This window comes from Haemaphysalis longicornis, unplaced genomic scaffold (genome assembly GCF_048455015.1).
Source record: "Haemaphysalis longicornis isolate Haplotype H1 unplaced genomic scaffold, Haemaphysalis longicornis Haplotype H1 scaffold_1, whole genome shotgun sequence".
Classification (NCBI taxonomy): Eukaryota; Metazoa; Arthropoda; class Arachnida; order Ixodida; family Ixodidae; genus Haemaphysalis; species Haemaphysalis longicornis.
In genome coordinates, this window is record NW_027526203.1 from 365,053,963 (window position 1) to 365,071,134 (window position 17,172).

Here is a 17,172-nt window from a genome sequence, read left to right on the forward strand (position 1 = left end):
ACACACGATCTTCTGACCGATACTCTGAAGAAAGTTGTTCTCTGTCTCTTCGTGTGTTGCAAACTTGTGGGGGATACAGCTTCAAATTATTCAGATGCGTCAGAAGGTGGCAAAATAACTGAGTCGCCAGAAATACGCTTTTTAACGCACTACAGCAACGAAGCGGGCGATTTCTAGCCCAGGCACTATTGCCCCTCACAAGCGGAGTGTAGCAGACGATAGAGGCACGAATCCCTAAGCCGACGTCAGAGCCAGGGGGCGCCACTCAAAGATCTCACCGCCAATACATCGCTAGGAAATTTGCTGTTTAGGAGATTTAAAATTGTTATGTTCCAGAGTAATGGACTTAAAGGTGACCCCTGCGGAGAGCCTGACTTAAGATAAAGTTGAATTCTTGGTTTCTACCCGCCGCGGTGGCTCAGTGGCTAAGGCGTTGCGCTGCTAAACACGAGGTCGCGGGTTCGGTTCCCGGCCGCGGCGGCCGCTTTTCTGATGGAGGCGAGAAGCAAAAACGCCCGTGTGTGCGAGATTTCGGCGCACGTTAAAGATCCCCAGGTGGTCAAAATTAATCCGGAGCCCTCCACTACGGCGCGCCTCATCGCCTGCGTTGCGTCGGCGCGTTAAACCCCACAATCAATCAATTGTTGGTTTCTCCATGTTATAGATAATTTTTCTATTTTTAAAAAAGTTATGAGTCGAAATGATTAGATTTCTCGGACACGCTGATTTTTTTAGAAAGTTTACAATGACCGATGATTTGATACAGCTAAATGCGTTCTTTATGTCTAAAGAAATGACAACACATACCGCTTTATCTAATCTTGCTTGATCAATTTTCTTTTTTAACTCGTTAAACGGCCCCTCAAATATGTTGGTGGAAAGGCATTTTTTTAAACGGCGATTTGAATCCTAGTAGACAGCGCAAAATTTTACGCGGTTTACAGTTGCTACGGAAGTTTCTTTGTGGCACCACCGACATCCAATTCACGAAACAAGTTCACGAGTTAACGGTATACACTGATCTGAAAAGCCGGAGATTCAAGGCTATTGTTAATACAATGACAGGGCTCGAGGCGGAGTTCTGCTCTCTCCACAAACCTTGATAGGCTTGTGTATAGACCGTGTACTAAATACACAGTCGCCACAATTATTCATCTGAAATCATGGGTAAACGATAGCTGTTTGTACGCGATTTGCTGTGGGTATGCGGTTGTCGATTTACATTTCGCGGGGGAGCCGCCTCGGGGTTTCTGACTTCTTTGTGGCGTGAGTGAAGTATAGAAAAGCTGATCGTGGTCTCCTTGGAAGCCTCACAGTAGCGGTTTCTCTCGTCTGTAACATCTTCACCAAAGCCTAAATATTATATCGCGCTGTAACAACGAGCAATCCGTACCTATTACCGTTATGCCACTGGCTGGTCCCTAGGGGAGCGGTGGCCAGCCAATAGCAAGCCAACAGCGTGAGCCGAATCCCCGTAATTCCCTATACCCCTGGCTCCGCTCCAGGCATTTTGCCCAATTCCGCACCTTCCCCCACCATCTTCTACCCGCGCGGCCGGTCTGGATTCAGCCTCATCCCCGCCCTGATCTCCCCAAACACCGCAGTGCCCACAAAGCCATTAAAAGGTAGCTTGTGTCCAGCGTTTGCTTTTTAATTACCCTAAAAGTAGAGCGTACGACACAACACTGTTTATTTCTGAACCAGCTGTGTAGTAGGTGTTATAGAGCGCCTTACCCCTCAGCTAACCATTCCTTGTAATGTATAACAAATCAAGGCTGTAATCAAACGTAGGCGCTAGGGCAGGGTTGCGAGCTGAAGGTTTAGTTCATTGTTTGAGGAGCATCGCAGAAGACGTCTGCATCCCTATGTAGTCTCGATTATGTACATACACTCATACGGCCACTCCAACACCGAAAGTCGTTGCAGCGCCTGCAGTAACAATCGCTTTTTGAAAATTGGAGCGGTGACACCTCACAGTGTTACAGGCCATGGCTGCAGCTACCTTAATAAGAATCGCATCCGGCAAGAGCAGCCGAGAGTGCCCCTGCGACAACCCAAGGTAGCAACAGAGTCCATTATGGGTCCCGCGCTCATCCCACGCCGCCTCTAAACGATGATGGGGTCTTCCGCGCGGTGGTGATAACTGCACCGGGCGTCGGGGGCGTTCCGGTTTAGCGGCGACCCGCCGTAGTTGCCGATGGCCGTTCACCTCAATCCTTCGCTACCGCGACCTTGGTCCTGGCGGCTCCTCCGGCGAGGGAGCAACGCGCGCCCGGTCAGCCCTTCCCCCGCCGGCGTCGGCAGACCCTCGCACGCGTGCCGGTCTTTCGCGCGAAGACACGGCACGGCCAGGCGGTCTCGGGGTGCAGCCACTGAAAGGGAAAGGAGAAGCCACTTTGTTCAGGTAAGACGCCGCCGCAGTCGATGCCAGAGGCGCCCGGCTTGCGGCAGGGCTCGCGCCGTTCTCTCCCGGCGCTTCAACACCCGGCTAGCGCCGCATGCTCGTGCTTTTCATATCTGCATATAGTTCGTACTTACCGCTGCTGCGGGGGCTCAGTCGATGGAATCGCGACGGCCTTCACCGAAAGCTGGTTCGTTTGGTGGCTTCCAGATAACAGTTGGTTTGCGGTCCCGGAGACCGTTCTGGCGGCGTCGACGGGGTCCTTCTTGTGTGACTCAGGATCATTGGCGACGCTTTCTGTCGCTGCACGTGGTTCGGACACTGTGCGCGCCCTTGCGATCGTTTGTTTCGTAACCTTGACTGGGGCGATGAGGCATTGACAGTAGGACGTCGTGTGAGTTCTGCGGTTTGAAATGCGTCATCCGTGCCGTCAGCCGGTAGCCATCTTCAAAAAGGCTTTTCCGTTTTGGTGACAATTGCGTGCTTTTCTTATTGGTGCAAATGTCGTGCTTTTTCTCCTGTATGGGATTACCGTAACAGCTTCATCATTCATCACGTGCGACTGTATTGAAAGGACTAAGTGAGACATGTACGGGCACTTACGATGAGTGTTTCTCTTTTTCTCTCTCTGCGAACGAGGTTATGGGGCCCCCAGTTAGGTATTTTAGTTCGACATTCGGCGGGAGATGAGCAATAAAAACAATGCTCATTTTAGAATGACTGACTCGTTATGCCGAAATGCAAAAGAACGAGTCGGCCACTCATCATGCGTTGCTTTTATTATTTTTCCCTAAATTGTGCCCCAACAGAAAAGTGAAAGGATGTGCGCGTTATATTATCTGATGCTCTGGAAGAACCAAGTATTGATTGACTTTATTCAATAAGAAAATTCTCATGCCTGCAGCTATAGATGCCGACGTGGAAAGTTTGTCAGGTTCGCCTCAGATTGCTTGATAGAGGTGGCTCACGAGGACATAGCGGCCGATTTCACCGAGCTAAGATTGTTCGCTGAGAACTGATTGAAGATGGGCGTTTCAGTCAGTGATGGTTTTTCATTTGCCGAATAACGCATCCCCCCCCCCCCCCTGTGAAGCTGGCACAGTGCCCAAGTAACGGATCTAAATCAAATAGTACTTACGGGTACAGATGTACAAGATGTGACTCTGCTGTGTTATTTTCTTACAACTTCTGGTGTTTATGCTGCGCTTGCATAGATATTATAGGCGTGCCATCCAACGAAAACTCTGATAATGTGCGACTTCAGTGAACTAGATTATATTCTAGTTTACTGTCAAATAGCGACTTTCTTTCCGTAGTTTCTGTGGATACAATCTAAAATATGTCCGTTGATCTGTTGAACGCCCTTGAATGACAGATCATGGCGCCCGCGGTAACAAATTAGGCAAATAAAGAGGCCGGACTTCTGCATTGCCTCAAAAATGCGCTGTGGCATCGCGCAATGCAAATCGTCATGCTTGCGTTGCGTGATGTCACTGCGCAGACCACATTTCGGGTGGAAATGGCGGAGTCAGGAGATAAACACCCCCTGCAGCATCACATTCTTGCTAGTTCCTATCTGCCCCCGGTGTCCACGCAAGCCTGACAGGCCTTGCTCTTGCGGTTGGGCGATTATGTTTTTGGTGGTCATATTAGTAGTGGACGTCTGGCTGGGCTTCTGTACGTTAGTTTATAAATCCGTAATGAGTCGAAATTTGGCGGTTCCATTTAACTCAGATTGTTGCAGGGCGCCGAGCAAGCCGAAGAGTTCGGCTTCCTTTTCGAGGCCGTGCGTACCGGTGACCTGCATGGTGCCATTTCAAATGGGTCGCTCAGGGCATAGCAAGGTAATAGCTTCTTGAGCTCCGTCGATGAAGGCATCGGCAAAGATGTCTAAATCGTCCGGAGTCTTGTCTTAATTGAGCTGCAGTTTTCGAATGTAACGTTTTCGTACTTCGCTTTCTCGGCGGGAAGTTGGTCTGCGTCGTATGGGCCCGGGTGCTGGTCGTTCCAATGGTGGAATAGATGGAGGCATCAGGGAAGGCTAGGCTCGACTGATAGGCAGATCCCATGGCTCATGTGCTTATATGCTTGGGGCGTGAGGCCGAGCTGTTGGTGATGTCGAACTTGAGTCTCTTTTACGAGTGTGACAAAAGATGAAAGAGGAGTTGATTTCTCCAAGATGCCAGGCATGCTTGGGGAGGTCGGTTATGCTTATCATTGTAGCCTGATGCAGGATGGGAAGATCCTGCTTTTGTTTTTTTCCTAAGTTGTAGAGGTCCTTCGCTCGAGCCAGAGAGAGGCAAACACGTTCACTCGAACCGTCCAACTTGTACGATGTACGAGTAACACAGTCACGAGCGACCGCCATGCTTTTGGAGTTGTTACACCCGCCGACAACATGGACCCAGAGGGTATTGATGATACAACTTTTTTTGCGACGTGAGACCTTCGCTTCCCGTTAGCAGCCTTAGTGCCCGCCGCGGTGGCTCAGTGGCTAAGGCTGAGCACGAGGTCGCGGGTTCGATTCCCGGCCGCGGCGGCCGCTTTTCTGATGGAGCCGAAAAACAAAAACGCCCGTGTGTACGAGATTTCGGCGCACGTTAAAGATCCCAAGGTGGTCAAAATTAATCGGGAGCCCTCCACTACGGCGCGCCTCATCGCCTGCGTTGCGTCGGCGCGTTAAACCTCACAATCAATCGTTAGCAGCCTTAGTTGTTAAGCCGAGTTCGGAAGGCGTTGACCGTCAATACTTGGAAATCCTGCTTCCCCCCGGCGACAGTTGCTGCCCGCGAGAGAGCTCTCAAGAATAAAAGCCGCCGCCTGAAGTTCAATTTGCATTCGCGCCTTGTTATTGTGATCGAAGGTATTGGTTCCTCAAGGTCCATTGCGCACCCTTGCTCCGGAAGTGGTTGGGACGACGTTTTAAAAAGTTACGCATCCGGTTCCGAGATGGCGTCAGCTAGCTCTCGGACGATTGAATTTTGACCTACATTGTCAACTGCGTTGTGCATACCACAGCAAGAAGGCAGTCTGGTAAATGCTTTCGGGATGTTCTGTCGATTATCTTACCTAGTGGAGAAGCCATGGATAGCCTTCGATGCCCAAATTAGGTCAAAAGCCATGACTTTGGTGGATGGAACCACGCAGGCTGTTGTTGATTAGCCTCTCAGTAAGCATGCAGGTGGTAGGCGTGAGTGCTGTCCACCGAAGGCAATCCGGTTTCCTTGTGTCCTTGCCAGGTTTGGGGATTGGATTAATTAAAGTGAGTTTCAAACATTTGTTCACTGTGCCTTGTTCCCACAAGTGTCCAACAACGTGAAGGTGTGCTTATTGGCGCTGATGGGGGGTTTAGGAGATCTTGCCATATGATTTCATGGCCCAGGTTACGTTTTTTTTTTTTTTTTTGCCTCGTTACAAATAGCAGCGAAGCGATTCTACCAGTCACTGAAGTGGCAGAAAAGACAAGTTCAGGGCACAAAAGAATGATCGAGAGGAGCTAAGATGCAGGATATACGCTCCTGCGCTCGTTAGACTTCCCCCTTCGGCATGAAAATGTTGCATTGTTCCTGGCAGTATAGAGAAGGGAGCCAATTTACTACCGTTCAATTCCTTCCCTGTCATGTTACCACTTTACAAGATAGCGGATTTTGTCATTGAATAGAGGGTACAGACCGCCCTTTCTGATGGTGCTTTTCTAGAACCCTCCCCACTGCTCCGAGGGTGAGTGACTGAAGTTAGAGGTCTCTTATCGTACGGCATTGTGTGTGCTGTCAGCACAATTTCTGATAAACGTAGCTCGATGAGTAACGTCGAGCGCTGCCGCGTGCAGCGTACAGAGGCAAGACATCAGCGCCGAATTCTGTCTGTCCACTGGTTGCAAAGCTCTGGCTGTTGTATTCGCAGGTGTAGATAGATTCAAGTGCAATGTTAACGTCCCTGGGAGGCATATTTCCGGTTACGTATTTACGTATGTGTTTCAGTAGCGCGCTCGTGATGTCTCTATGGGATGCCCCCTCCCCCATTTCGTTATCAGAAGCGTCATCCAGGCATAGCCGGCTCCTGCCCAAATGTTTTTACTCCTTTTCTCTCCTTTCTGTAAAGCCCCACGTAGCACCGAAAAGAAAACGTGAGAAACGAAGTGGCAAGACGCGATCGCCTTTTTATTTTTAATTTTTTTGGGCTGTGCTGTGACCTCCGAAGTAGTAGTGACTAAATTACCCGCGTATCTGTCGTGTTTGCTCTCTCTCTCTCTCTCTCTCTCTCTCTCTCTCTCTCTCTCTCTCTCTCTCTCTCTCTCTCTCTCTAGTCTAGCCCAGGGAAGAAACTTTTCTTCCTGGGCTACACTCAAGAATATATATGCAAGCAAGAATAAAAGGAAGAATATATATGTCTTGTTCTTACTCTGTGCCCAAGAGTGAACCGACTCTGTACCTCCCCGTGCCTTCGTGACACAAACGTTCGCTGCGAAGATAGGCGCCGTGCAAGTCGCTTCGCGGCGACGTGCTGTCTGCTATCGCAGTGCACACTGCGTTTATCGGCGTACGGTTTTATCGGCCTCTGGGAGTTTCTCTGTCAAAGATACGCTAGCTGAGCGAAGGTTACAGTGGCGAACAATCCTGGGAGCACAAACAGCGGTTCTTCCTTGAGTGCACCGTCCGGCCCCCTTCTTGTTACGGAAGCATGAGGGACATGTTTGAAGCCTTGCACCTTAAAACGGTGGCGAAAAGTTACAGATCTTTAGAGCTAAAACTCCTGCATATTTCAAGCTAGTCCGCCCGAGCATAAGTGCACAGGTATTTACTGCATACAACGGGAATTCAATCCGTATACACTGTCATGCTACTCCTCCCCACAACACGCACCGGCGGAAAGCTTTTCTTTTTTTTTTTTTCGTACACAAAACGTATGTTGTGAAGCCCACAGGTATGTTCCGCGTCGGTCTTTCTTTTTTTCGCTTCTTTTGCGTTTCTTTTCTCTCTCTCTCTTCTCTGTCTGTCTGTCTCTCGTTACTACGCGTTTAACTATTTCATCATATTGATCAGTGACCCAGGAGTGTGACCTCCATTGCTCGCCGTTATCTGCGCATTCAATGATTTTTCTTTCTTCATTTGTTTCCTCTAAATGGTTTCTATTTATCGCGTAACGTTGCATGGAGTGACATTTAGACGAATTGATGGTCGATCTGCGCGTGTGCAGCTCCATGCGGTGTGTCTTTCATCGCTGACACAGATCTAATCGGGGTTCGTATAAATAAATTATGTGGCCATCATGTCTGCTGGAGAGAGAGAATAACTTTAATGAAGACCAGCGGTCTCACTGAAGAGGGGACGGATATCATTCGAAAAAGAAAAAAAAAACACACCGAAAAGCTCTGAGCAGGCAAGAAAGACATCGCTCGCTAGACTTATCCTGGACGGAGGAAGGAAAATAAAATGTGGGTGCACCATGTTAGGTTAGCATTAACTTACACCAGAGGGTCCGAATTAATCCTTGGCCTCCACCATACGGAGAGTCTCGCAGACCGTATGGTGGGGATGGTGCAGGTGGGTCTTCCGCATTTCTTCACCATACGCGTGGGGGTTCCATGCGCCGGAAGCGTGGGGCGAGCCTCCATGAGCGACCGACCGTCTGTCTGTAGCCGAGCGCGGTTGCTCCGTGGGCTTCTCTCCTCCTCCCGCACCGATCCATGCACTCGCTGTGTCTTTAGCGCCGTCCTACGCTGCCTCCGTCACCTCTGCTTCTTCCTGCGTACTGATTTGCATGCACGGGTTGGCGACACATTATTCGAAACCTCTTTGTTCGCACCGCAGCTGCTGCTGCTGTTGGCACCCGTTCTCGCAGTTTATTTCGCGTTTATTTGAGATCTAGCCTTGTAGGTCCATACTGCGTTACACTTGTACCCAGGAACGTAGCCAGAGGGGCGGTTCGGGGGTTTAAACCCCATTAGGAATTTTTTCCAGGCGGGGCGTTGACGAGTTCGTTTGTTCGTTTCGGCAGAACTCCTCCCTTCGATTACCCATAAGCCCCTCCGAAAAAAAATTTCTGGCTATACGGCCGTGCGTGTACCCTTCCTTGCTTGCTTTAACCTCGCTTTTTTGCCGTTGTTTCCATGTCTGCATGCGTTGTTTAATTCTCTTCTGAAACAGGACTGTATGTCCCTTGGCACCCCAGTTAAGGGAATACAAGATTGAAACAATATGCACGAACTTAGCTCCCCCATGAACTCTTGCGGGTAAATGTAGGCTTTACTGGCAGATAAATGAGTAAACAGTTCAGGGACACACTTAAGACTGTTACGTGTGGGATGGCGCAAGCTTTATATTTTACTTGAAGCTTAACGTCAACGTTATATGACTGTCGTGATTATCTTCGTCACGAGAGGGATATATGTCTGGCGCGTAATTTTCGCGTCGTAACTGTTGCAGTGGTGTCGGCTTGTGGTGCCTTTAGTGCAGCGAGTGCCTGCTTCTTTGCTCGCAGAGCGGCATTTTTGTGTGCCCCTGTATCTTCTTCTGAGGCGTATACTCCCACGGACGTTCATGTTTCAGAGCTACCCCTTAGGTAGAGGCTTCAGAATCTATCGTAGTTGAGAAAACACAAACATACAAAAACGCGTCCAGTTGTGCGGTTGTTATTTCATCACTACCGTCATTATCCTTTTCCGATTGCGTGGTTTTCGTCTATGCATTACTATGAAAGATGCTTGGCCAATGGCCCAAGTTTTTAGCAACAGATATACGCTATTAGGGTATACAGGTGCATCGCTACTTTTGTAATTAGCTTGCCGAAATTGTTCATGTAGGCCTCCAGTGTTGGAACTGTGTTCTCCTAACACCATCCTTATTATCCTACTTCCTTTTCGGCGTTTCCTTTCGTCTCTCTTACTATGACTGAAAGGCTTAGCAAATCGCCCTTGTTAGCCTATACATACACGCTTTTAGCGTGAACATGCTGTGATACGTCCGTAATTAACATGTTCAAAGTACCCTTGTGGGCCTTCAGTGGTACAATTGTGTCTCATTACCAACGTCATGGTCCTTTTTCCCTTTGCGTCGTTTTCGTTTTCCCTTTCGTTTTCTACTACTTCTCATTTAGTGGGATCGCCTACTCCACCTCTTGTGTTTCATTCTTCTCCGCCATTTAAATCTATACATATTCGCCATTAGGGTGAACGTGATTTGTTCCTCATGTAATAAGCATGCTCAAATTGTTCCTGCAAGCCTCAATACATGCCTCTAACACAAGTTTCTAAATTGAAGGCCACTTCACTAGCTGCATCATGCTACAGCCGATGCTCGGCGATGGTGTAGGAATGCGTGTTGTACTCCCGTTATGCATGACCCGGGTTTGAATCCCAGACTCACTTACTTTTCTTTCATTTGATTTTATGTATTCTGTTTACGCTGTCCGGCATTTTTCGGACCACATTTAGGTCACGCTGGCGGCGGGAGCCGCATTTTCGCGTAATGGGGCATTTGATGGTTTCGCAATAATGAATGAATGAATGGGTAAATTAATAAGCCTATTAGCAAGATAGAATACAGCGCTTAGGCTTTGTTTTTTCTCTTCGAACACCTTTTTTTTTAACGCCCGGATTACAATTGTCCAGCATGTTAAACGCGAGTACAGGGAACTAAAAAAAATCCCAGAAAAAGACGATCTAAATCATTGCTGCGCGGTCTGCATGTTTTTCTCTGCAGCTCTGTCACTGTCATGCTGTGTACACAATCTAACGCTCTATAACATGTAACGCCAGGGGCTTCTGCAATACCTCTAGAAAGAATTTTAATGCATACGAAGTGTGGGTCATATGCACCTTGAAGGCTCATTAAAAAGAAAGATTACGAGGCAAGCTAAGCACTCCTTATTGTGGAGTTAATGTGAAAGCGTTATATTCGCCGATAGCCGAAAGGGTTCTCTCATCACCATCATCATCATAATCATCGTCACCGTCACCCCTTTCCCTTTGCGCCGTTTAAGTCCTCTACATGTACACGCCGCCTCATTCCATGGCACCTTCCCTTTTCCCCACTTAGGACATATGTCTTCCTTGTTTGCAATAGGTTTATTCACCTCTATTCAACCTTCCCGAATTTGCAGTGCTCACGCGCCAACTACTGCAAAGGCAGCGCGCGTCTTGTTACTCATCTTTCGTTTTCGTTGTTTTTGGAGCAGCTCGAGCGGACATCTGTTGTTTTTGTATTCACCGTTATCTCACCTCTCTTCCACGTTGTTTTAACCCGTTGTCTTTATTTGCTATCGTAAAATTCAACGTGAATTTTTAATTTAAAAAACGCTGGCACTCTCGATTCATTTATGTTTTTCCTCAAATATGCCTTTCAGGTTTCCTTCGCGCACGTAATGTATGAACCGTGCCTGCAGTATTAGCCCTTTGAAACGGTCTTGCCTGTATACACTTCGTGCTCAAGAGAACTTTCATCTGTCTTTTACTCTTTCAGCCGTCGGTCATCTTGTAGGCCATCTCTGTGCCACGATGGCGTATTGTTTCTTTTTTGACCTACCCAGTTAAGATTTAACTGTTGCATTCGCATCAAAATGAGGTGCGTTTCTGTGAGGAATTACGACGCGTGTTGCAGGCTTTCACGGAGGATTCCTTGCCGATATCGCACTTGCTTCCACGATAACATTGTTCGTGTCAAAATTGTGCAGATGCCCTTTGCAGTTGTGCACGGTTCGCTCATTTCAAACACGTGTCTTCTTCCGAGGCGTATCATCTCGCACGGGCGCTGCCCCTTAGGTAGAGGCTTCACGATCTATCGTAGTAGAGAAAACACAAGCATGCACGCTCCCCGAAGGATGCGGCAGCGTCGTTGTTAGAGACGCATAGTGTTGTTCGGACCTATAGTTCAGCATGTACCCGTTCCACCGGCGGTCTACCCTGTTTGCTACTTCTCAGTGCCTAGCATTGCCGTCCTCTCACGGTGTCTGTTTTACTTCTGAGTTATGTCTGCCGCAATCAGCCCACGAAAACAATTTGTGTGGGCGTGTGTGTGCACACGTGAAAGGTAGAAAGTGAGTCAGCAAATAATAATATTACACGCGGAAGTGGCACATTTTACGTTTTGCCGTGTTTATGTTTACCATGAAAATATCAGGAGAGGGGCAGAGGCGCCCATCTACCGATACAGTCTGATAAACGATAACGCGCGGAAGTCAGGAATGTGCGCTATATATAAGCCGATAGGGGCTCGAGTAAGATTCGCGGGACGCTTGTTGACATAACAGAGCGTGCTGAAGAGTGCGTGCATGAAGTGTGCGTCAGAGGAGAGATACCGTGCACTGCGGAGATATTCGGGGCAGCGTACCGAAAGTGTAAAAAGTGCGCGATACGCAGTGTCAGGGCCACAGCCGGAGAAGGCCGCGGGTTTGGCGTATCGCAGAAGTTGAACAGTCGACGTCCTCCGGTGTTTTGCAGCTCTCCCAGGCCGCACGATGTCCGAGAAGAGCAACGCCAGCAACTACAAGGACGGCGACCGATGGAAGGTACGTGTGCACTTCGACAGCTCCGCATCTACGCGCCATGGTTCCACACCGATTCGGTTAAGCCACTGTTCTCCACTAAGTGGAGATCAGTGGGTTAAGCACACTCGTTCGCCGCCCAACCGCGTTCATCGCGCCATGTTTCCCGCTGCAGAGCGTTAGTCAGGTCGGTTCTTTGTGTGTCCTGTGTCAATTTTTCGGGCACTTTATTTCAAAAGGAACATGGACCAACCCAACTCGCCCAACAGCAAGTGTTATAAAGCAAGGAACCCTGCGGGGAATCGTATTTCATGTTTACAAAAAGGTGGTTCTCAAAATATAGAACTTGTCGGAATAATTTTTCTGACTAGTGCCGCAGATCTACATTCTACAGGTCTACCCGCGTATCTACATTCGTTATGCCCCAAGTAATAGTCCAAATCGACCCCCGTTGGAAGGAGAAATGTTCTAGCGAGTGTGTACGCGAGATTACAAGGCACCCGGGTCACGTAATATCTAGGGCTTGACGCGCTGAAGTGTCACATGCGGTATTTCGGGCACGCGCATAATTAACTCTGTTATAATTTGTACCACCGGGAGTTTGACAAAGTGTGCTACACGTTTTGTGCAAGTGCGTTTATTCGTTTTATCTTGTTTCGTCTTCAGTATAAAAAGGGGTGGCCATTTCCCCTTTGATCAAACCATATGCATGCGTAGAAGCATATATGTAGACCTGTGCGTATTGAATCTACAACGCCAGCATTACGCTAACATTGCGTTCTAATGTTATCAGCCCCCAGAACGCTACACACAACTTCACATTATACAATAAAAGCAAGTTCCTGCGATCGTTACGTCGCGAGCCCGAAAAGGTCGGTGACCTGCGTTTGATAGCCGCAATACAAAACGACGTGCTTGCTTAGCGTATTGTCAAAGTTTCACGGCCTCAAATTATTGCGCCTGAAATGCGTCAACACTTGGGTGACTTGCGGAGAAGCAAATGCACGGGCCCGGCTTTTAAAAGTGTGGTCCTGTTTGGTTAATGGGAATGGGCTTGAGGGCCATCTTGAGCAGCGCCTTCGTTTCAAGCGGTCGGAACCTGCCTTGGAGGAGGAAAACGAAGACGCCCTGGTGTGCGAGATATTCAAACTCCCCGCTCCCGTACGTTCAAGCTTTCAAGATGTCCACTCTCAAGCTCCCCAATTTTCAACTTTTATCCCTACACCACGGCGCACGTAATAGCGCAGGTGTTCAGCGCGCAAAACCAACTTAAAACTCGTTGCAGTGAACATAGGAATAAAAGGCAACTAAAGCTTTTATATCGCCAGAAAATCGACATGTTCGGTTACGAAGCACTGCGCGATAAAGAAAGCGGCGTTCACAAAAAAAAAAAAAATGTAACGCTTGTTTAGCATTCTACTGATCTCATATTTCATTTCGCTTGTCTCTGGAGCGAAACCCGCTGTCCAATATATATATATATATATATATATATATATATATATATATATATATATATATATATATATATATATATATATATATATATATATATATATATATATATATATATATATATATATATATATATATATATATATATATATATATATATATATATATAGAGAGAGAGAGAGAGAGAGAGAGAGAGAGAGAGAGAGAACAAGAAAAAAAGTAAAGAGTCGGATACACAGCAAGAACAATACATAACAAAGAAGGTTTACTCTCGTAGCGGCAATGGGTCTTGCCTTCATCAGAGTCGGTTACATGATTTTGCTGCAGCAAAATCATGTAACTGTACTCTAACTAACTGTAATTAAACTGTAGGTCTAACTATAGAACTCTGGCTACTCCACAAAAATCGGTTGTCTGTCCCTTTAAATCTACATGTTTAAAGCACCCGCGTTGTGAGGGTCAGAAAATAGCTGGTCCAAAAAAGTCGAAGCTAGTTACAAGACGGTGGTAGACTAGTTTTTAGAAGCACTAATTTCAACGCTGGTCTCCTGACTGGTGGCTGTTGTTATGCCTTTCTTGTTGACGCACACCCACTTGGAGGATTAGCCAGGAATCGCGAATTTTGAGGGGCTAATGTGCCCACTTTACAAAACTATAAATGGCGGCGCTTACAGAACTGGCATCCATTCACATGACTGTGCTTGCGAAGAAGCGTAGTCACAGGGCATGCACTATTTTAAGTGCGAATGCACTTCTTAAGCGAGCCTGAATCGTCCGCCGCCGTAGTCCGCATAGCAACAGCTGCGGGTGCGCGCGCTCCTCGTCTTCCCTAGCAACGGGGGGAGATGGGCGCGCGCTGCCTGGCCGCTGACATGGCACATACCCACGTGGGAAATTGGCCAGGAATCGGGCGTGAGAAGGGCTAATGCACCCGCTTAAAGGAGTACTGACACGAAATTTCAAAGCTGAGATCCGCTCTAGCAATCAAGTACAACGACAACACAAATAGGTGTCTGTGAATAAATGCATCTTTCTTTCTTTGTAGTTGTGTGTGTGTGTGTGATCTCTCTTTCGCGAACATTACCGAACCGCGCAAATTCAACTCGTGCATTCGCACTTTCACATTCTTCCCCTCGGGGAAATGCGGGGAATTTTTTTCTTCTATTACCGCTCTTTTTTTTCTATTCAGATTAACTCTGGTATTCTGAATCCTTCGTCTACCCTATTCTCCAGTGGAGGAGATCCTTGAAATCAATTTCCCCGCGCATAAGCATTGCGGAATCTCCCCCCCATCCACCCCTCAGCCGAGGGGAGGTAGCAAATGGGGGGGGGAGGAGGGACTCGAAATACGGCCCTAAATCTCCTTCCACGCTCTTGTTTTCGTCTTGTGTAATTATACTCGCTAATAAAACGGAATTCTTCTTGCCCAATCCCATAATGGCTATGTTCCATTTTCTGTTGGACATCATCATCATCACCACCATAAACTTTGTTCTCGTGAAGAGCGCGGGACAACCAGCTGCGTGCTCGGGTCGAACCGCAAGAGTTTTGTTAATCGCAGTAACGATGTTTCAGTCGCGAAACGACTGATGAAACCATGAATTTGCTCGAACAGGTCACCCAGGACTTACAAATCAGGTTTTCACCTACTCTATCACCCATGGTCGTAGAAAGTATACCAATTTTAGACTTCTCTACTGTCACGATGAAAGAGATGGGGATGTTGTTATGCGGCTGCTGGTAGCCTCCCCGGGGCCAGATGCGATCTCTACTCCCGCGATAAACTCTTATTTAAGGAATCTCCTGACGATCTGTTGAATATCATAAATACTTCATTGGGAAAATCATGGGTACCTGCAGATTGGAAAATAGCAAAAAAATGTCCCCCTTCTAAAAAACTCTAGCCTAGGGGTTATTCCGGACAATATTCGCCCAATCGCACTAACTGGTAACCTGAGCAAATCAATTCAGAGAATTTTGTATGGGCGTTTAGTCCAGTTTTTGTCCCGTAAAAATATTCTGAGCCCACATCAAATTGGCTTCCGTCCGGGTTTCTCCATTTGGTCTGCTCATGTTGACTTGGAGAGCCGTATTCAGTTTGCGCGCAGAAATAAATAGGTATGCGCGCTCGTTACACTGGATGTTGCTAAAGCGTATGACAGCGCGGAATGATGCATCCTGCTAGCCAAACTTAAATAATGGGGATTACCCAAGTACATCCTTTCATGGATTGATGGCCGTAAGTCGTTTTGCTGGGAAAATGGTTTTAAATCATCGACTTTATATGAGACAAGGGGCTCGGTGCTTTCACCCATCCTATTTAATGTACTAATGAGTGCAATTCCGATAAATCAGGACGTTTACGCGGACAACATAGTCTGTCTTTTTTTTTTTTTTTTTTCTGCTGACAACCCGGCGTGGTCTGAGCGGAGAAGAAGCCCTGTCCGCCGAGGCTGATAGCCGCGACGCGTGCGGGGGGCGGCGCCCAAATGCAGCCTGCTGCAACGCTCTGCTGCTGCTGGTGTCGAGAGGCAAAACTTCGCCTTGTAAATATTTTCATTTTAATAAACACTTTCTCTCTTTCTCTGCTGCTGCCGCTGGGCTAACAGGAGAGGTGCCGTCGGGATGCTTTCTCCGTGGCCTCATGGGCGCGGTGAGCGAGATTGGTGCGGAAGCAGAAAAGCTACCGTCGGTCGTGTGTAGCAGCGAAATGGCACGCGAAATATCCGACTACGCAAGAGAACATGAGTGAAATCACCGAGTTTAGAAGGAATTTCGAAAAAAAAGAAAAGGTACTGCACGGAAACCAAGCCCAGGGCTTCCATATTGCGAGATGTGCGTGCAAGCCCAACACTACCACGCTACATGAAGCTGACTAAAAGTGGACGTAGTGAACGTTCATGTCCTTTATCAAATGCTACAGGGCTATTTGTTTTCAATCGAAAGGTGGATATATACGAACCTAAATTTGGAAATTAATGTCAATAAGTGCGCTGTAATTGGGTTTTCAGTATCCGCTCCGGTTACCCTCTGCCTGACGTATCAGGAGGCGACTATCCTTCAGGTGACATCTTTGAAGTACTTGGGTGTAATCTATGATAATACAATGAATTGGCGCCCTGATATAAACCATGTCGCTACCAAAAAGAAACGGGCACTCGGTCTGTTGCGGAGACTCAGAAATGGGAGTTTTGGCATGAGAATTGACACATTGCTTCTTATTTACAGGGTGTACTTGCGTCCCATTTTAGAGTTTGGCTGCGTCCTCTTGCCTGGTTCACCAGCTTACAAACTCAACAAGTTTATTATGTTGGAGTGTCGCGCACTAGTATTGTGCCTCGGCCTCCCAAGGTGCCTGGCCAATAACATCTTGTATTTGGAGGCCCGCATTCCGTGCCTGGAGCCTCGGTTTCGGCTCTTAACAGTACTAACGGTTATGAGGATTTTTGAATCTCCACATGGCAGATTTTTTTTTTATTGATGGTTGCTCAGCCGGCACTCTTTTTCAACTCTTGGTGGCCTCGGCACATTCGCCCTCAGAGTGTTTACGCCCAGACATTACTCTCTCCATTGAGTATCAACATTCCCACAATATTGGCAATGCCCTGTGAGATATAACTTTCATAATATTTTCCCCAGTGACGCTAAAATGCTTGCGTCGCGATTTTTAACAGGACTACTGGACGACCATTTGGCCAGCTTGAATGATTATGTAATAGTGTCAACAGATGCATCCCAACGTGGGGAGCGAGCAGGTGTGGGAATGTTTAGTCCACACCTTAACTGGTCAGTCTGGCTGCGTTAACCCAATTTCACACCGATATTTCAAGCCAAAT

General features: G+C 47.6%; 1 long non-coding RNA gene across 2 annotated transcripts in view; it reads left to right on the top strand.

The window, feature by feature from the left end:
• The first annotated feature begins 2,322 nt into the window (after positions 1 to 2,322).
• LOC144171237 (uncharacterized) overlaps positions 2,323 to 17,172 on the top strand; it is a 62,734-nt gene continuing 47,884 nt past the window's right edge. Inside the window, exons 1-2 of one of the 2 annotated variants that reach the window (XR_013322913.1) lie at positions 2,323 to 2,404; positions 11,838 to 11,905. This is a non-coding gene — a long non-coding RNA (uncharacterized LOC144171237). Of the gene's footprint in view, positions 2,405 to 11,659; positions 11,906 to 17,172 lie in introns of those variants that run through there. The other variant, XR_013322922.1, reaches the window with a different exon arrangement.